This window comes from Carettochelys insculpta, chromosome 19, assembly GCF_033958435.1.
Source record: "Carettochelys insculpta isolate YL-2023 chromosome 19, ASM3395843v1, whole genome shotgun sequence".
NCBI lineage: Eukaryota > Metazoa > Chordata > Testudines > Carettochelyidae > Carettochelys > Carettochelys insculpta.
In genome coordinates this window covers 15,845,417-15,866,015 of record NC_134155.1, presented here as the reverse complement: position 1 = coordinate 15,866,015, position 20,599 = coordinate 15,845,417, and the positions used below count along the sequence as shown (strand labels likewise).

The window sequence follows — 20,599 nt, the reverse complement described above, 5'->3', positions numbered from 1 at the left end:
AACTAAAATGGCTAAGAGTACTGTTAATCACTTCGGCAAGAAGCACTCATGATTTGCATATTAATAAAACCTCTTTCCCCACCACCACCTAGCTAGAAACTGTTACCAAGCAAAGGTAACATCCTGCTCTCCTATGCAAAGAAGTACACTGAGTCTGTAATCTAGAGGTCATCCTCAACACTGCCCTCTCATTAGGCGCTCACATCCAGGTCATTAATTCTTATTACTTATTCCTGTTAAAGCTCTTTGGAGCTGGACTTTCTTTGATAAAAATTTTGAGGCAGAAAGGGACTTTGAAGGAGCGCGGGCACTTGGAAGTACCCACAGCTGACCTGTGGCTACATGTAAGCCAGCACTTCTAAGTTGCCACAGGGGAGACTTAGCCTAATGAAGTGCTGCATATGCACCACAGAACTTCATTAGTAATCTCCCAACACCCCAATTACCATGCCCCCTTTGAAGTTGGGGGCTAGTTTAGACACAGCCTTGGTGCTGTTGCTGGTTGCAAACAGGTCTCTGCTGGGGTATCCCTTCATTTCAGAAATACTGGGTTGATTTCCCACTTGTAATTCTGAGTGAAATCTGCAATACCTTCTAGGCAAAAACAATATATGTTGCTATCAGTAATTTTGTGAGGGATGCACCACTCCCAAAAGTGCATCACCTCTATACACAGTGGGTATGAAGGAGCTCCACCCTCCCTGCTTATGTAGGCCATGGCTGCTAGATTGTCCATCGGTATTTGCAGTGACTTGTTATATGGTGCAGAAACTGTACACATGCCTTGTGGACTATACTATGTTCCAGTAGGTTTATGTAACCTGGATTGCTTTTGAGAGCACACTCCTTGAGCAGTGTGATTATCGAGCAGCTCTGCATCCTATTAAGGGTGCATCTGTTGTATTTGTTACTGTCTACAGTGTCATCTGGAATGGTACTCCTCTGCACAGGTTGTCATGTACAGTCTACCAGCAGAGGGAGTTCCTTACTTTGAGAGGTACAGAGAATCTTATGTAGTGGAAGGCTGCTTCTACATGCTCACTCTCCCCTTGGAGGTGGCATGGTAATGAGGCAATTCAGAGCAGGCTAATGAGGTGTTAACATGCATATTCAGTGCCTCATTCACATAATAGTGGCCATGCAAATTTCAAAGTGCAGACTACGAGTTGCAGATGACAATGTAGATGTGGGCAACTTCAAAATGAGCGCCCCTCTTCAACATTCCCTTAATCCCCCAACTAGACTGGAGTAAGAATGTTGAAGTAGGGAGCTTATTTCAAAGCTGCCCCCATCTACACTGTCATCTGCACTTTGAAATTTGTGTGGCTGCCATTATGTTAAGGTGCCTCATTACAATGTCCCCTCCAATGGGGGAATAAGTGTAGAAGCAGCTGAAATGAGGTTTACATATAGTGCATAGCCACACTTGAAGGCAGTCTCATGTGAAGACATGCATGTGGTATAACAAATGTGGCAGCAGCCATATGACTGAAGCTGAAAGCAGGCTTTCACTGTGGCCTGGTAATGGTTTTGTAAGGGATCTACTAGATTCATAATGGCCCATAGCCTCCAATGAGAGAGGCTGTGGTCACTGTACAGTTCAGATAGGCCCCTATGAATTCCAATGTTGCAATGGAGTATATGCTGTGGAAGGGTCAACTGTAGACCGAGTTCATAGAACAGGGGTCTGGTGGTGGGAATGGCATGCTAAGACTATGTAAGAGGATCCTTCTAGAAATCAGTCTTCAAGATATGAGAAGATTATTCCCATCTTTTGTAAGGGTGCTGCCATCACAGCCAGAACCCTAGAAAACCATTCTGGGGGCAGTAGATAATCCAAAGGAGAATACTGTGTATTGGAAATGATGGTTGTGAAATGCAAATTGCAGGAAGCATCCATGTGCAGAATGTACTGCAACACAACTTTGTGTCTTGTAGATTGAGTAGCCAGCCAGTCTCACTTCTACACTGCAGGTATTATAGTAGTGAGTCATCATTTTGAACTGTGTATGAATGTACCAGTTGAGAATAGTATCCATCCTCTTTACTCCCTTTATTTTCTTACAGCCAAAAGAGAAAACACCCTTCCCCCAGTGTTCCTGTGGAATGTATCTTATAGCTCCCAGTTGTAGTATGTACTTTAGCTCCTGAGTGAGGGCATCCTCATGAGATGGGTTTCTGAAGAGGGATGGGTAAGGGAGTGTAGTTGTAAAAGGGATACAATAAGGCCTATGCACTATTTCTAGCACTCATCTGTACAGGGTGATGTTCCACACCTGACAGTAGAAATGCCAGTCTGTTGCAAAATGGTGTGGCTAAATTTGGATGCTTGCTTTGGAGAGTTTGGGGACATTCCCCTTTGACCAATCCCTCAAAACATTTGGTGGAATGTAGAGGGGTGTGGTGGTGCGGGGTGATCAGTTGCCTGTTCTCCTCTGCTTTGTCATTTGCATCTGTTAAAATGTCTCTGGCTGCATAGATGGAATCGGCTTGTAGCTTTGATTTAAAAAAAATCCATTTTCTTTGTCACAGGGAAGTGTATACCCAAGGTATTCGAGGTGGATTAGGAATCCTCAGTGTAGAGAGCAATGTTGGTGTAATCAGTGAAAAGATTAGAGCCTTCAAAGGGAAGGTCCTCTACTGTGGCCTGTACTTCCTTGGGGAAGCCAGATAGTCAATGCCATTAAGCTCATTGCATTAAAAGCACTGTGGATATGGACCAAGTGGCTGTGTCTGAGTCAAGAGAGCTGATATAAGTGCTCCCTCACTTAAGTTGGCTTTGAACTTCTTCCTTTTTGTAGCTGGTCAATCAATTCTGTCATCCGTGCAAAGATGTTTGTATTTTGCCAATACAGCAATATAATTTGCAATCTTGAGTTTGCTGACAAGTATAACCTTCTCCTGAAGAGGTTGAGCTTTTTCCAGTCTGTCATATGAAGTGGTATGGGCAGCAGGTTGTCTTCCTGTGTGGTTAACAGCATCAACCAGCAGCAAGTTTAGGGTGGGGTGTGAAAATAGTCTGCCCTTTGAGGTGCCACATAATATTTCTTGTCCTACATTTTACATGTCTGGTGTCTGCCAGATACATTTAGCAGGATCCATTCCAGCTGGGTTAATTGGAATTGCTAGTTTAGAGATGGGAGAGGCGTGAGGGATGTTGGTCTGTGTATCAGGCATACTAAGTAAAGAAACTTCTAAGGATTCTGCCACCCTCTTATACAGCTCCTGAAAGGACTGAAAATCATCCCCTGCTGTGGATGGTGGGGACACTCATGTCATATGGGCTATAGCTATACTAGCATTCCTCTTTCAAGAGGCATGCAAATAAAGGAAATTAATAATGCAAATGATGCACATTTGCATATCTGACACTCCATTTGCATATTTTTCAAAAGAAGAAATGCAGTGTAGATGCAGCTCTTTCAAAAGTAATCCCCATCTTTGAAAGAATCCTTCTTCCTAAAAGAACTCATTTGACAGAAGAATAGGAAAATGAGGTGCCAGATATGTAAATCCATGCCTCATGTGCAATTTTGCTTTCCTTCATTTGCATGCCTTCATTTGAATAACCTGATCTTAATCTGATTTCTGACCTGCTTAGAATTCCAGCTGTTTTTCCATGAGGAAAAAAGCTGTTCTTGCTTTCCCAATCCTTGCTCTCTCATCAGTATACATGCCCCGCTCTTTATCACTGATGCTGACTAGGTATGTGAAGACATCAACTTCTTCCAGAGCCCTTCTGCCAAGTATGACTGGCTTTGTGCAACTGACGTTGGTTTTTCAAACACTTAGTTTTCACATTGTGGATGCTCAAGCCAACTGTAGCTGAGATGTTGGCAAGGTTTGACATCTTCTCTTGCATCTGTCGGTGGCTGGGACAGAAGTGCCAGATCATCAGCAAGTCCAAGTCATCCAGCTGGGTCCACAGTGTCCACTGTATCTGATTTCTTTATTCCACAAACATAAGAGCTGTTACAGAGGGGAAGAATGATTCAAAAGTTAAAGTCCAAGCCTGAGATTCAACTCCCTGCTTTGCCACAGACTCCTTGTCTTACCATGGGCAAATCAGTTAGTCTCTGTGCCTCAGATCCCTATCTGTAAAATGAGGATAATAGCACTAGCCCTCAGAGGAGTGAGGAAAAAATCTCCACTTCTGCCTTCATCTAAGACTCCAAGGTACAGCATGATTTTAGAATTCCTCCTGTATCTTAGTGCTTTGTTTTGTATATTGTTCCTTTTGTATGAAATATTGTGTTGATATTGAAGATAATAGTCTACAGTATAAACTAGACACATCTAGATCTTCAGCATTGCTACCACTTGCAAGCAAACAAACAATTAGCCTGACTAGTCCCTTGACATCATTCCAGATATAAACATGCATGTGGTATACATTTGACCCCTGAGTGCTTAAAGCAAGTTTTCCCTCAGCTGCTCCTCCAATGAGGCTGAGAACAGTCTCTGAGGATGTACTATTCTGACTAGAAACAAATCAACAGGTTGGATGTAATCCACATGCCCAGAAACTTAACTCGCTCTTCTACCTATAATATATTTTTGTGTACCCATTTTCCCTTAGTTCAGGCCTGTATAGTCTAGGGTATCAGCCTTGAACAATAAAGTACATTTGGTCTTCTCATATCTTATTGTTTGTCTGCATTTAGTCAGCTCATACAATCTCAGTATTTCTATGGCTGTAAAATTGTAAATACAACTGAGAAACAAGCATAGTTACTATGAATTTGCTAATGTGACATGCCTCTACACACTTTTACCAGATTTCTTCTTTGCCTTTCCATAGGGTTTGTTGTTTTCATAAGCAATTCGTGAGATAATGAGTATCATTACAGCTGCAAGACTGGGAAAGAGGGAGGGGGAAGTCACATATCATGACTTTTCTGCTTAACCAGCATGAGTGACTTTTTACACACAACACCTGGCACTCAGATGGTTCCCTGCCTCTGATTGCCAGCCAATCCCATGTGTCCCACCATTCAGTGGTGGTTTCTGCAGCTCCTACTATGCCAGCTGTGCACTGGGGCCAGGAATGCAGGGTCGCAGTATCACTCAGGTTTGGTCTGGCTGTACCTCCATCAAGAGCTGGCCCTGCCTGTGCCCAAGGTGAATGCAGTGCAGGCTCACTCTCAAATCCAGGGCCTAGCCCTGTGAGACATAGTAGCCACCACTACCTGAGAAGTATGTGGCAGGCTCACTCTACAGCTGTACCCCACACCCCTATGTCACCTTGCTGTGTGTAGGCCAGGGTTAGCATTGCTGTGCCAGGGTAGAGAATGTTGCCGGAGGTAATTGTACCTCTGTTATTTGTCAGTGTATTTTTAAATCCAAAGTTATGGGGCAGTTACTAAACTTGTGAATTTCAGTAAATTTATCATAACCACTCCATGACAAATCTGCAGCCCTACTCCTGAAAAGACAACAGCAATGATCCCATGCTGCTTTAAGTCTGAAGACCCAGATTTCTACATGTTGTACCTCCCTGTTCCAGCACCCTCAGGACCTTAGTGGCCTCAAAGGAGGGATTTTTGCCATATGGGGGGAGGTTAATGCCACTGTCTCTAGACACCCACTGTGGGTCCTTCGCCTTGGCTTAGTAGTCTCTGCTGGGGTTATAGTTTAGCAGCTAAGGTTCCCTGTCCTCCAAGCATGGCAGAGCTAATAACAATCAGAGCCTCTGCTTTCACAGAACCAGTGCAGTAGCATTCAGGGTTTCCAGGCCTCTAACCAGGACAGGGCAACTAGCGATCAAGGACTCAGCTCTTACAGGCAGAGCCAGTTCAGTAGCAATCAGGGTTTCCTGGCCTTGAAGCAGGACAGGGATGAAGCCCACCACACTTTGATCCTTACAGGCTCATGTAAGGGGTCCTGCAGTGTGGCACAGGCCTTTTGGCTTAAAGAGAGGGAATACTGCCATCTCAGGATTGGGTTTGCAGCAGGGGCTGTGGGCCTGCCCAACTCAGGGCCCTAACACAGGCAGGGTAGTCCACGGCATCAGCCAGGCTGCTTGCAACACACTGACCAGGACTCAGATGCATCAGCCACTAGACTACCATCTGGTTCCCCTGGGTTACTTCTGACTCTCCTCTGAAATACCCAAACTGACAGGTAACCTTCCAGCTCCTCGAGGTACATGGCAAAGAGTGTCAGCACTCTCCAGAGGTTCTGTTTGATCCCTGGGGTAACAGTGACTGTCCCCCATCAACAAAGCAGCAACATGAGCCTCTTATGCTTCCTCTTCCTGTCCTGGCCCTCCTGCTGCCAGGCACTAGGAAGGTTGAGATGCCTCCTGGCATCCATAGATGGGGGGCACACCCCCTCTCTATAGACACATGGAGCTGGGAACTGTTGTCTCTTCCAAGCATACAGAAGGAGCCCACACACATCAGTTGGAGACACTGACATAATAGCGTGGCTTACTTGTATCTTAAATGGAGTATGAACAAGTATTTGTTCACATTTCTTGTGACCAGCAGCATACTGAAGTTTGAATGCCAACTGGTATATTTTTCTTTGATGAAAGATGGTGTCTGCTACTGTTCTGACTGATTTAGAGATAGACAGGTATGCTTCCCCCCTTTATTCTGCATCAGTAAGGAAGGTCAAAAAATAGGTCTTACGTATAACGTACTCAGTTACTATCTCCAACACACCACATTCATCTAAATCCTTAGTTTTCACAAATGCTAACTTGTAAAGCAACTTTGTTGATTCATAAGCTAAATATGTTTTAGACAGCAAGTGATCCATAGGCTTGATCCTGGAGATTTTACAGATAAGAACAATACTGACTAAAATGGTACCACCTGTCGGAATAAAGACTAAAGATTTACTGTAGTAAACTATATAAGTGGAACTGAGTAAAACTTTCAAAACAAACAAGAAGTCAAGTAGCACTTTAAAGACTAACAAAATAATATATGAGGTGATAAGCTTTCATGGGACAGGACAGTCACAGTAGATGAGAATTCCAATTTATTAATACTCTTTGGTCCTGGGCAAGTCACTTAGCCTCCATGATTCAACTTTCCTGTCTGTAATAGAATGATTTTCCTACCTCAGAGGTGGTTCTTTTGCAAAATAATTCACTTGCATTGGTGAGATACTTTCAAGTTCACAGTGTGAAGATATTCCTGGAAAAAAACAGAAGGACCCAACTGTAAAGGGGGGGGGTGTGATTCAACTGGTTGAACAGACAAATATAGCTCAAGCCACCTGTGGTTCTCTTCATTCCCCAAATAGAGCATAATAGCGGTGAAAACAAAAACAAACTAGTTTTTAAATCACATGATGCCAGGCCCAAAAGAACCCACTACCTGAGTGTGACCTGAGTACCAAGTTGTGATGGAGTGGGGGGAGTGCATGTGTGAGTCAGGCTGGATGTCTGAGGCAAGCAGCAGCTCCCAGTGGCTAAGGATGACCCTGGGGCTACAACTGGCAGGTAACACCTCTGCCTGAACAAAGAGGAGGGAGGAGCTGAGCTGGGTTTTGAATCGGGGGCGGCAGTTAGAGGCTAGGAAAAGGGAGAGCTGGAAGGCAGCCAGCCTGAGGAGGGGGAAAGCTACACCCCAGAGGGGCACCCCTCGGGGTCTTCTCCCCAGGACAGGTTGGAAGGACTGTCTCTGGCTGCTATGCTGTCGCTTCTGTGAGAAACTGGGCATCTGTTGCCTAATAAACCTTCTGTTGTACCTGCTGAGTGAGAGTCACTCCTGCCAGCGGACGGGGTGCAGTGCAGGGGGACCCCTGAACCCCATCACACAAGTGGCCAATTGCCTTTGGGAGGTTTGCTTTCTCCCTTTGGTTCCCTCCACTCATCTTCCCTGGGAGCTGATTTTACAGTTTTTTTCTTCCCTCAGGTATGTGTGAAAACTGGGTCGAGTTCTCAGGTCTGGTCTACACTAGAAAAATATATACTAAGATAATCTATGGTTAAGGGTGAATTTTTTTGCCTATTATAGTATTATGCCAACATAAGTGCAAGTATAAACCAAACCAGTTACAGAGCAGGAGGTGTAGGTTGGAGCTTAGGAAAAACTACTGCACTAGGAGAATGGTGAAGCACTGGAACACATTATCTAGATAGGTGGTGGAATCTCCATCCATGAAGGCTTTTAAGTCCCAGGTTGACAAAGTCCTGTCTGGGATGATTTAGTTAGGGTTCATCCTGCTTCAGACAGTGGGCTGGGCTCAAAGTTCCTTCTAGCCCTAGGACTCTGATTCTATGATAGCTTATTTTGCTTCCCAGAGGGAATAAAAATTTTCAGGCCCATATGCAAGAGGGGTGCAAGGGGTACATTTGGACACACACAGCCCCAATGGGACACCCTGTCCCTTTCCTGCTCTGCCCCATGCTGACCCCTGGCATCCTCCTCAACCAGCCTGGGCAGGGATTACCTGGCATAGGGAGTGGGCAGGCAGTGGCAGGGGATCACCTCCCCAGCGCTCACTATGCAAGCTCCATTAGGCCTTCCCAGCCTGCTGAGCCCTGCTTCTCCATGTGCAGAGCACCTCATGGTGAATGCTGGGGTGGCCACAGGGAGGCAATTCTTTGTGGCTGCTTCCAAGTGCCTGACACCTGCCCTAGGTAATCCTCCACCTCCCATACAGAGATCTGCTGGGGCAGCTCCACCCATAATATGGAAAGGATGGCTCTGTCTGCGTCAGCAGCCCCTTCCCTATGCTGGCTGCTGGGCCATGTGTGAGTATGCACCACCCAATGCTGCCGCTCCTGCCCAGCACAGCTGCTGCCCCACCACCGGCCCACAGGTTTCCCCACACTGTGTGTGGCCTAGGCAAGGAAGCCTCAGACTGCATAGCATGGTCACTGCTTCTGTTGGTGGACCGCAGCTCAGGCACAGAGAGGCTGCCCTGCTCAGAGTGGAACTCTGGTAGGATATTCACTTCAGGTCATATGCTAAGTGGTTGCCTCCTCGCTGCTGTTACTTTTTTTTTTTTATCTGCTGCCTTTGTTACTACTGCTGCTTCAGGCTTTTTTTTTTTTTTGGCTTTTGACTGCTTTTGCTACTTGTGATTCTGCTGCTTTCAGTTCTGGTTGCATTTCTCCTTCTGTTGCTTCTGATTCTTCATCTTCTGCTGCTGAGTATCGGGGGGTTCAGAGCGGGGACTTTGGGTGTGGGGGTCGGGGGGGGGATGAAGACTGGAATATTCTTTCTGACTTGTGATATTACAGCAAGATCCCAGAAGGTAATTTCTATAAAACATTTATTTCTGAATTATGCCTGGGAGAGCAGGGTTGGCTGGAGAGCTCGGGGGCAGGGACTGCTGTTTGGGGGTGGTAGTCCACATTTACCAAAAAAAAAAAAAAGTACCCCTTAAATGTCTACATATGAGCCTGACTTGTATAGCAGTACTAGCAAATTGACCCAGCACTGCTCAGGTAAGTAAGTGAAGGAAGGTTTGTTTTTTGTTTTTTCTGTTTGGAAAATAAAAGGAAAATATACATATGGCTTATAAAAATTATTGTAATTTTCAAAAATGCAGGGAAGAAGTTTGTATTAATAAAAGTCTGAGAGTGATTTAAAGATTACATCGAGCTTGTTGGTAGACTGCAAATGTTATCTGTCTTTTGCTAGAACAAATAGAAGGTATGTGAGTGTCCGGATGTGGGAGGGCTGATGGTGGGGTGGGTGGCCTAAGAGTGAGAACAGAACTCTGGGAGAACTGAATGGATCAGAGCAGGAGGTGGAGGGCTCTACAGTGAGGGCTCAAGGTCAGAGGAAAGGCAGAGGGCTTGTTTGGTGGAGCTGAGATCAGTGTGGACAAGAGAGGACAGGTTTGTGAGTGGGGTGCTAGAGTGAGGGCAGGATGGTGCAAATGTACAGCATTTGGTTTGAGGGGGGCCTGGGGAGGGGATGATGGTATAGATGTCACAGCAGGGGTTTTGGTGTGGGTAGCTTAAGGCAGGGGTGGAGTGTGGTAGAATGAGGGCAGGGGCCAGGGGACTGCCAGCTGAGGCGGGGGGTGCGCTTACAATAGGTGTTGGGGTGTGAGGGCTGGCTGTGGCCAGGGGTTGGGGGTTAAGGAGTGCAGTGGCTGGGAGAGTGGAGTGGCCTAGTGGAAGAGGAGAGGTTGGTGAGGTGACGGTAGCAAGTGGGGGCGAGGGCAGAGGGGTAGGAGTTTGTGTGAGGGTCAGGGCAGAGGGTGGGGCTGCAGACATCACCGTAGGGGTTATGGTAGGGGGTTCAGGGCAGGGGGTGGAAGGTAAGGGAGTGAGGGCACTAGGCAAGGAGGCTGTGGGCAGAGGGTTCGGTGTATGTGAGAGGGGTCAGGGTAGAGGTGAGGAGTCACAGAGCAGGGGGTTTAGGGTGGGAGGTTGGTGAGATCTTACCAAGGGCAGCCACAGCAGCAAAAGTGGAGCTGGTCCGTAAGAGGGCAGGACTGCTCTTTCAGGAGGAGGGCTGGGCTAGGCCAGCTTCTGCTGCTCAGATGTTGCTCGTGGGCAGGGGACACTGGGGGTTGGGCTTCTTCCTGCGGGAGCCCTTCCCCTACCCCAGCATGAACTGTGTGGAGGAATGGAGCCATGGTGGGTCGGGGGGGCACTGTGCCTATGGCTCTTTCCTTTAGCCCCAGCATAGTGGCAGCAGGGCAGGGGGTGTGGAAGCAGCAGATCCAGAGCCTGGACCATGGCTGCAGCTTTTTTTGCAGTCCCAGCACAGCAGCCAGGGAGGCGTGGAGCAGGGCTGGAGCTGGGGCTGAGGCTGCAGCAGTGAGGGTGGAGTCAGGACTTCAGATATGACTTTTGACCCTGGACCCAGCAGCAGCTGGGGGGTCAGGGCTGTTTTCCTGAATCCAGCATGAGCTTGTGGGTAGGAGCAGGAGTGTAGTGTCTTGAGGGAGCTGGCTGCAAGGAGGCACTGTGGCTCCCCTGGCATGATGTGGCAGCCAGGTGATGGGGAGGTTGGGGTAGAGGGGCAATTGCTCCTCCTGGCAGGGTGGAGAGCCCTGTTTCCACATGGTCACTGTTTTCCTGCTGCTGCTGCCCCCAGTGGTCACTCTGCAGTATCCATGTTCTCTCTGTTTGCTGCCCCCAGTGGTAACTTTGAAGTATGTCATCTCTCCTGTTCTGGGAAATCCTGGGATTTCAGGCATTTCCCACTTTCCAGGACCCTTTCCACTTTCCCTGACTTTGGTTTAAGTCAGTGTAAGAGGAAGCTGTATACCAAATTTTCATGCTCAGAGCCCTTATACTTTGAGGTGTTCCTGAACAAATGTAGCATCAACAGACGGAAACATACTCTAAAATATATAGATGACTGCGTCCACAGTAAAAGGATTTACTGTTTTACTTTATCACTACTGTTAAAGTTCAAAATCCTTCCTACCATAGACAAGGCCTCACTTCTTGCTGATGACCTTTTAGGGCTCCTCTACACAGAGTCACAACCAGAGCCATTGCTCCCATTTGTCTCTGCAGGAATATTTTGATTATAAAGTGATATTGACAAATACCAGGAAAAAAAGCTACTTGCCATGTACTGAGGTTGCCTTTTGTTTTGCTTTATGCACCACTTTTTGAGATCACCTGTTGACAGTAATGGGTCTACACTATTTAATGATTTTGTTTCTCCATGGCTGTGTGCTACTGCAATAGAAGATGCCATATTGCAGTTTTTTAGTATTATGCAGTTAAATATTCAGACAGAAAATTCTCTATCACTGCAGTTAATTTTGGCTGTCATTTGAAAAGCTCCATAATATGTCTGTTATGTACAAGGAAGACGAGCAGTAGGGCTGTAAGTATAGATGTCTAGAATGCATTTTTAAGACAGTGGGACCGTGTCTACACTAGCACCCCCCTTTTGAAAGGGGGATGCTAATGAGTTGCTGCAATGAATATGCAGCACCTCATTAGCATAATGGCAGATGCAGCACTTCGAAAGTGCCACTTTCTATTGTGTGTGGCTCATCAACACGGGGTCCTTTTCGAAAGGATCCCACAGATGTGGAAATCCCCTTATTCCTATTTGGTTAAGCCCCATTTTGCCAAACAGAATTTCAGGCTGAAAAGTTCTTTGTAAGTGCTTTCATTGTCAGAAATGATCTTGTATACTGGGAAAGGAAGTGCCAGAGTGCACTAGGTTTTACACTTTTCTCCATATAGGGGCATGAACAAGTTTTTTTTCAAGTCAGTATCTTGAAACAAAAACCCATTCACAAGGCCAAGTCCTCCTGCAGACAACAGAACCCATGGTGTAACTGCGATGAGAATCCGGTCCATAGCTACTAACTTCTCCCAGATCTATTGGGTATGTTAATGTAATATATCTGCCAATTTTTGCCATAATATATCACCCACATTCAGCTGTTTGGCACCAATCATGATTAAATGTTTCCCAGAATCTAATTTTTATAGAGACTTGCAAATCTCCAGATATCCACAGAAATCTGCAGATATCCACAGACCATATTTGGGAACTGTGAATGAGATTAGGACACAAATCTTGTATCTGCACAAAGCCCCAGAAGTAGGTTCAAAGTTCCACTTCAAAGGGGGCACTACAAGCATCTATGCAATGCTTCACTTCTAGCATCAGATAGGGACCTTGATATAAGTGGCTGAGTAATTCTGCTTTAGCAGAAAACTAGACACAAGACTGGAAGCCAGATAGATACTGATAGTCCCTTTGTGGGTTGTGGCACAACTAATGCTTTAATTATGACCTAATCCTCCATTCCTTTCTCACTGATTTGCAATGGGAATTTTATGACAGGACTAAGATTGCTGTATTGCCCCCTCCCTCATCACTTTCTCTCTCTTCCTCTCACTCAAGTCACTCTACTGTACTTTACTACATCCCTCCCAAAAATGTTACTTTGTCCCACTCAAGAACCATGGGATAGTATGGGACACTGGTGTCGTCATTAAGACTTAAGAGACTGGTGCCCATTGCATTAGGTACTCGCCAGAAGCAAATATTTCATGATGGCATCTATACAGCAAAAAAAAACCAAAAAAAACTGTGAGTCAACTATCTCAAGCTCCTAGGGCTTGTTGGCTGCAGGGATAAAAGGAGCAGTGTAGGCACTCAGCCTCATGCTGGAGCTAGCATCTGCAACTTGGCAGCAGAGAGTGTCTTGGAGCCCGGACTGCAGCCCGAGCCCAAGCAGCTACACATCTATTTTTAACCCCCCCACGTGAGCTTGAGTTACCTGAATCAGGCTCTGAGACCTGTTGTTGTGTGTGCTGTTTTGTACTGCGTAGACCTATGCTAAGTATGTTGAGGCACAGGTGTAAGAGAAGAGCCAGTAGGGCACTGGATTGGGAGTCGGACCCAGCTGCTATTCCTGGTTCCAACACACACTTGCTGTGGAATCTAGGGCAAGTCCCTGCAGCACTATAACTGTTTCTCTTCCAAGAATGAAGTAACTTAAATTTCTTAAAGGTACTGTCCTGGTACAGCCCTATTGCAACTCGAGTCTCCACCAGCTCTTTACATAGCTCTCTCCTGGCTTTTGCTGCATCTCAGCCAGCTCTTGCCAATAAAGGGGCATACCCCCTTACCTTCACCTTTGTTCTCTTCCCACCCTTGCCTATGTCACCTATTAGGATTCTCAGCTCTATATAGAGAGGGAACGTCTTAGTACACGTTTATGCTGTATTAGCTCAACAGGGCTCTGGTCTTCTTAGCTGGAGCATCTAAGTATAAGCACTATGGTAAAACAAATAAACAACAGATACTATAAAGAGATGTACTGCAATTGGTGCAACTCTTTCCCCTTAACAGTTTCTCTACACTTGTTTGCCACTCTGCCTGCTCTCTGCTTTACTGGATACCTCTCCTGATCTTTTCAGTGGAACATGAACCCATCAACATTTGAGCAGGAGTTGAACTTTTGAACTTCGACAAAATAGTACTGACCATACTTTATGCTTGTTCAAGGGTCCAGCTTCTCTCTTTATTTATAGATCAAGGTTAATCAGAAAAATAACACAGCTTTTAGACTAAGGGTCAGCAACCCTCTGTGCCAAGAGTGGCACACAAGCCAATTTTCATCCACACGTGAGGCAGGAGTGCAGCCCTGAGCTTGCTCAAAGCCATGCTGCCTGTGGATTAACAAAAGACCAGCTAAATGCTTCTAACCACCACCTAAACAGTAAAGGTCTGCATCTTAATTTATTTAATATTGAGGTTGTTGTAAGTAGGACTCTTAGTGACTTTAAAAAGTATCACCAACACTTGGAGCTTACATAGAGGTCAAAAGGTCAAATTTAGGCACTCTGCCTTGGAAAGGTTGCTGACACCTGTTTTAGACTCTTATGTGCTGTTACTCAAATTGTATAAATCCCTAAAACAGGGTGCTGTATATGGAAGAATCCACTGCATTGCTCTGCTCTTTTCCTCTGAGGCCTCACTGACAAAAGAGTCTGCAGAACACCTGCTTTTGTCACCAGTCTGAGTATGCCTGTGAGGTGAAGGCCAATGCTGCCCTCATACTATTGCTTGAGGATATCTGGCCCTCATCACACACAAGTTCATTCAGGTTTAGCCGCTCAGATACCAGCACTGAAAAATCCATTATAAAAATGCAAAGGCTTAAAGTGGACTGGCTTACAACAGTTCAGCAAAATTGTCTTAAATACCAAATACAAACCTTGTAACCATAAGGATTAAAGGGTAAGTTGTTTGTTCAACATTTATGCAACAAAAACGTCAAACTGAGATGAATGTAAACTGATGCAGTGGTGACTGCTTAAATCTCCAAACAGACTGAAGGAATAAAAGCTATCACGTTCTCATTTGTCTCAGTGAGTCAGAGTCTTAACCCTAATGGTAAGTATTAGAGGGGTAGCTGTGTTAGTCTGTATCCACAAAAATGACAAGAAGTCCTGTGGCACCTTATAGACTAACAGATATATTAGAACATAAGCTTTCATGGGCAAAGATCCACTGCATCAGGTACATTTTCATTGTTATCAATGCTGCAATTTAAATTTCATTGCCCTAATCTCAGCATGCATGAAATACAATTGCATTACATTACAGAAGTCTATGTTGTCTCCTTAGAGTAATGTGTCATGAGAATATACACCCTAGCTGTGGTAAATGAACCACTTTCCCCTAATCTGCTCCCTACACATAGTTATCCCGGTGCAAGGGGAACAATCACTACCACCAGCTTCTGAAAGACCAAACCTTGTTGCTTTCCTTAGGGTATGTGTATACTTACACAGGCGTGGGAGGTGTGGGGTGTTTGGAGTGCCATGATCAATCTTCTGGAGATCGATTTTGCTGTGTGTGAAGATGCAGCAAAATCGATTTCTCTGAGTTCAGCCACTGACCCTGGTACTCCACATGATCGGGATGTCGGCACAAGCCTGAAGAGCCCTGATCTACAGTAGGAAACAAAGTCGACCCTGATACGTCAATTCTAGCTGCACTAATGGTGTACCTAGAACTGCATATCTGGGATCAAATTTGTTCCCTAGTGGAGACCAGGCCTGAGTGTATGTCTGCACTTGGGAATAAAGTCAAATTTTTTGAAGGTTGAATTTTTAACAGATTTTATAAAGTCAAAGTTGAGTGTCATGACCAGCTCAGAAAGTTGATTTAGTTGCCTGAATCTGACTGTGGCATTCTTGGCACCTATCCCACAGTTCTTGCAGCCCTGTTGCATTTTGGGATTTTTGTGCCAGTGTCTTATGGGGAAAAAAGTCACTACAAGTGATTCTGGCTTTCTGACATCATCATCCCAGAAAGCATTTTCCTCACTTCCCTTTTCCAGCTGTAAAAAATCCAGCTTTTTTGCATAGTTTTCATGTTGCCGGCCGGCCGCCATTACAGACACTAACGGAGATCCTGATGTACTTCAAAGTTTGATGCAGTGTTTTGAGCTCCATTCCCACCCTGCAATGCAGTATCTTTGAAACATAATGCCCATTATTTCTGGACACGAGAGAAGAACTGCAGAGTTTCTGGAAGCACTGGAGTCACTGTACAGCATGGAGTACAGGTTGTGGAGCCACAAAACCAGCAGAGACTGGTTGGAGTGCATCATTGTGTAGTCACGGGGTGACCAGCAGCGTCTGAGAAATTTCCACATGCATAAGGCCACTTTCAAGAAACTTTGTGAACTGCTGTCTCTCACCTTGAAGCACAGTGATCCAGAGTGAGACCTGCTTTCACAGTCAAGAAGGGTGTGGCAATTGCTCTTTGGAAGTTTGCAATGCCTAATAGCTACCAGTCAGTGGGCAATCAGTTTGGAGTGGGCAAATCTGCGGTGGGTGCTGTTGTCATGCAGGTAGCCAAGGTGATCAATGTACTTCTGAGGAAGACAGTGACTCTGGGGAATGTGACAGATTTGCTGCCATGGGGTTCCATAACTGCACTGGGGCCATAGAAGGATCACACATCCCCATCCTGGCACCAGACCACCAGGACTTAGTGGCCATTAATTGCAAGGGGTACTTGTCTATAGTGTTGCAGACATCGGTGGATCACAAAGGTCATTTCACTGACATCAGTGTGAGGAGGCTGGGAAGGGTGCATGATGCATGAATCTTTAGGAATTCTGGTCTCTTTAGAAGATTCCAGAGTTGCACTTTCTTCCCAGAACAGAAAATTAACACTGAGCGCATGAAAATGCCCATAGTGGTTTTGGGTGAACCTGCTTACTCCTTCTTCCCTTAGCTCTTGAAGTCCTACACAGGCACCCTGAACTCCAGGAAGGAGCTCTTTAACTAGAGGCTGAGCCGGTGCAGCATGGTGGTAGAATGTTCCCTTGGCCATTTAAAAGCCAGGTTAGGTTCCTTCTGACCTCTTCAGACCTCAGTGAAGAAAACGCTACCCTTGTCATTAGGGCCTACTGTATTCTTCATAATAAAGTTTCATGCCTGCATGGGGGACTGAGGCATGGGATCCTGGCAAGAAATCATCAGTAACCGACCACAAGGGAAAACACGAAAGCCCAGAAAGACACCCTGAAAATCAGCAATGCCTTGAAAACCAAGTTTGTGAATGAGTGTGAATGGTGTTAACTGGCATCCCTCACCCCAGCCATGCTATTTCCTTGCCCTTCATGAGACCGCTCCCACAACAACTGCAAGACAACCATCACCACGCACCCAACCCCAAAGCATGTTAACCAATAAACAAAACTCTTTTCCCAATAAATAATATTTTTATTCAGGGCATACTAACAGAAGAGTGCGGTGTACAAGGAAAAAAGGATAAGAAGATCATAGTTAGTCAAAAGTTAGCCTTCTGGTGGGTGTTGATTTTGTGGAGCTATGAACCAGGGCTCTAAGTGGCCTTCCCCCCTCTTTCTGGGTCCCAACTGAGAGGAGGGTGCTGAATGTGTGGAGGAATGAGGTAGGAAAGGAGGGGGCATCGATTAGATAGGGGATGCAGAGCCAGGAGCAAGAGAGTGGACTGACTAGGTTGAGGGAGGTCCCAAATGACAGCACCTGGAATGGGTGGGGGATGCAGTGTCCTGTCCAGGGGAGAAGAATGAATGAGGTAGGGGTGGCATTTCAGTGGTGTATAGAGTGGCCTGGAGGTGCTGTGCCTCTAAAAGAGAAAGGTAATGTGAACAGATGGGGGGCATGTAATGGGACATTTGCAGGGGGAGTACATGGTTCGCTGGCTTTTTATCTAATACAGCTTTAATTAATGCAGAGGTCACTGATTGTGATTTCTCTATCAGTGAATTAATTCTGTCTGCTTGCCCATAAAGGACATGAATGAGTCATGTGTTTATTCTTGAGAGTCCATCATTCTTTTTCTCCAGTCACAGAACTCTGTTCCTTTGTGACTACATAAAAATACTTTTCAACAATTCATTCCATGTCTTCTTCCTTCACATCGGATGCAGTCTCTTATCTGCTGGACTGGGCCCTCTTTATCTTTTGCCATGGTCATCTGTTGATCAAACAAATTTAAAACTATTAACGTCATTAGCAATAGCAAAATTTTTATCTTTACTCTGAACAACGACCACAGTGACAGAAAGAATGGCTTTCTGTCTCTATGGAAGAACACGTTGCAACAGCAAGGTCACGCAGGTAACTCCTAAGACTGAAGAATGCATGATTCCAAGCAGAACCATTTCAGATCTTCTAGGGCCGAGGTTTATCCTCAATAATATGGTGAGCTATCCTTGGTTTATGGGAAAAAAAATTCTTAAAACAACGCCGGGGTAGGGGTAGCAGGGGTGTATCTTGTCCAAGGGAAGCTGGCCCATGGGGGGGAGTGGGTGACTGCATCGTGGCATTCCTAAAGTATGCCATCCTGGGAGGCAATAAAGGTTGCCTGAAGTGTATGCTGCTTAAAGCAGCACCTCGATTTCAATGTGGCTATTCCAGGAGTTAAAAAATCATTAAAAGTCAGTGGGGCCACACATGTGAACCTGCTGGCCCTGCAGAAGCTGGGGTGCTGCCATGTCTGCAGTTACCTACTGGTCTGGGAGGAGGGGGGCATGCCTAGAGCACCTGCAGCTTAAAGCATAGATTTTAAAGCGGCTCCAACAAGGAGACACATGAGGTTTGATCTACTGGGTAGGTCCCAGGCAAAAAACATTACTGACTTATGAAACTTCCCATGTGTTCTATGTGGCCAAATGAGACATCAACCTTATCACACTAACAGAAAAGGATAATGAAAGATTGCTCGTTTTGTTTGGGTGCCACACTGGAAAATTTGCAAGAATGCTCTGTATGGCTATGCTTCCAGATCACTTACTGCTGGCTCAGCATGGTAAGGTGCCTTATCATTGAAGCCAGAATAAGTCAGGTCTCACCAAAAATCTTGTGAGGAAAATCCACAAGTACCTGTCTGAGATCTTCAGCTTTTTGTCCAAACAGGATCTGCAGTCCAGCCCCAGGCATATTAAGCTCTTCTAAGGGAAAGGGGAATAGATCCTTCACCCCACAATTGCAACATACTATTATCGTAGGAAAAAAAAGCATACTCACCAGAAGTGCCCTCTCCAGGATCCGGTTAGCCTCTGAAGCTGTCTCCAGAGTTAAGGGGATAGAATCCTCTAGCTCCAGCTCGATAAACAGCTCCTGGCTTTCAGGATCTTATTCTATGCTGGAATGGATCCCGCTGTTGTCCACCCCTTCCACATCAGGATGTACTTCAGCATCCTACCCATGAACCCAGAAGTCGATGCTACTTTTTGGGAAAGAGGTTGTGTCTGTCCCCAAAATAGCATGAAGCTCCTCGTAGTATCAACATTTCTGGGGAGATGCCCCAGATTGACTGTTGTCTGTCTTGCATTTCTGGTAGCTCTACCTCAGCTCCTTGATCCTCACGCAGCACTGCTGACTGTCCCTGCTGTACATTTTCTTCATTATGCCTCCTGCAATTTTAGCAAACATATCAGCATTCCTTTTGCTGGATTTGAGCTGAATGAAAATAGCTTCTTCACCCCCACTTGAAATGAGGTCCAAGATCTCCTGATGGCTCCATGCTGGGGCCCTTTTGGAATCCTGGGTAGTCATGGCTACTAGCTGTGCTAGGAGTGCTGCAGAGATGTGATCCACAAGTCTGCTCACCACTCTGGCCAGAGAAGAAAGGAAATCAAATCAAAATTCCCAGGTTGATGACCAGTGCTTCCTGTCACCTACGTCTGGCTCACCTAGAAAGCAGTGGAGGTAAAGCAATGACTGGAAGGGACACCTCAAGGGCACTGTGGGACAGTTTAAAAGCTAATAAAATCAATTTTAGTAATGCTGCCATCTCCACTTGTATAGTTTGATTTTGCAAATTCAACTTCTCGAGTTACTTTGGGGGGAAGTCAGCATTGCAAAAGTTGACCTGACAGTGCCTTAAAATCAACCTGTTGAGACCTGGGTGTAGATGGATAGTTTATAAAATCGAACTTAGACCCTTAAATTAAATTTAACCTCCTTGTGTAGAGTAGGCCTAACTATCTGCACTACAGTGCTGCTTGTGACAATGTAAATCCCCCACTATACTGGCCTAATAATTCCACTTCCAAGAGAAGCACAGTGTTTAGGTCAATGTAATTAGAGTAATGTAGTGTCTGTAGACATGGTCTCATTCTCAGTATCATTCAAGCCAGCACTAAATTAATTCAAGTTTCTGTTCCATATGTCAGTCAAGACATGAGTACATATTTCTGACAAGTCTATTACTATGTTGCAGTTCTGCAAACAGTTCTGTAGCCTATTATAATACAAACAAATCATACTGTACCTAGCCATGAGCTCACTTGTTGGCAAAGTGTTCTTTCTTAATGGGGGAGCCTCATGGGGCTGATTTGTGGTATATTTCTGTTTCTTCAAAAGAAAGAATACCATATAGTAGGGCCTGGATGCACCACCACCTATTGGGTAAAAGTATCATCTATTACCACTTACCTGAGTAATTCAGATCCCCACCATCCCAATACATTTAACATCAAGCAAAATATTTCCCATACACACTGGTTTGGGTCATACCACTGGTATTTGTGTATGATACAATTCTTTCTTTTGTCTTTGTGTTCTTCCTGGAATCTTAAAATTCTATTTAAATAGCTTCATTACAAGGATAATATAAACAACATTTAGAACAGTTCCCACTTTTATGGACATATTTCTGATATACTCTATCAAAAA

At 45.3% G+C, this 20,599-nt stretch overlaps 1 protein-coding gene and 1 long non-coding RNA gene across 2 annotated transcripts in view; both read right to left on the bottom strand.

Moving 5' to 3' along the window:
* Positions 1-20,599, bottom strand: part of LOC142023311 (protein spinster homolog 3-like) — a 98,923-nt gene that overhangs the window by 74,737 nt on the left and 3,587 nt on the right. The gene's annotated exons all lie outside the window — the stretch shown is intronic.
* LOC142023305 (uncharacterized) lies at positions 3,288-20,313 on the bottom strand. Its single transcript, XR_012648204.1, has 3 exons — positions 20,196-20,313; positions 7,073-7,148; positions 3,288-3,969 (listed from the first exon to the last, which is right to left on the bottom strand). It is a non-coding gene; the product is annotated as an uncharacterized LOC142023305 (long non-coding RNA).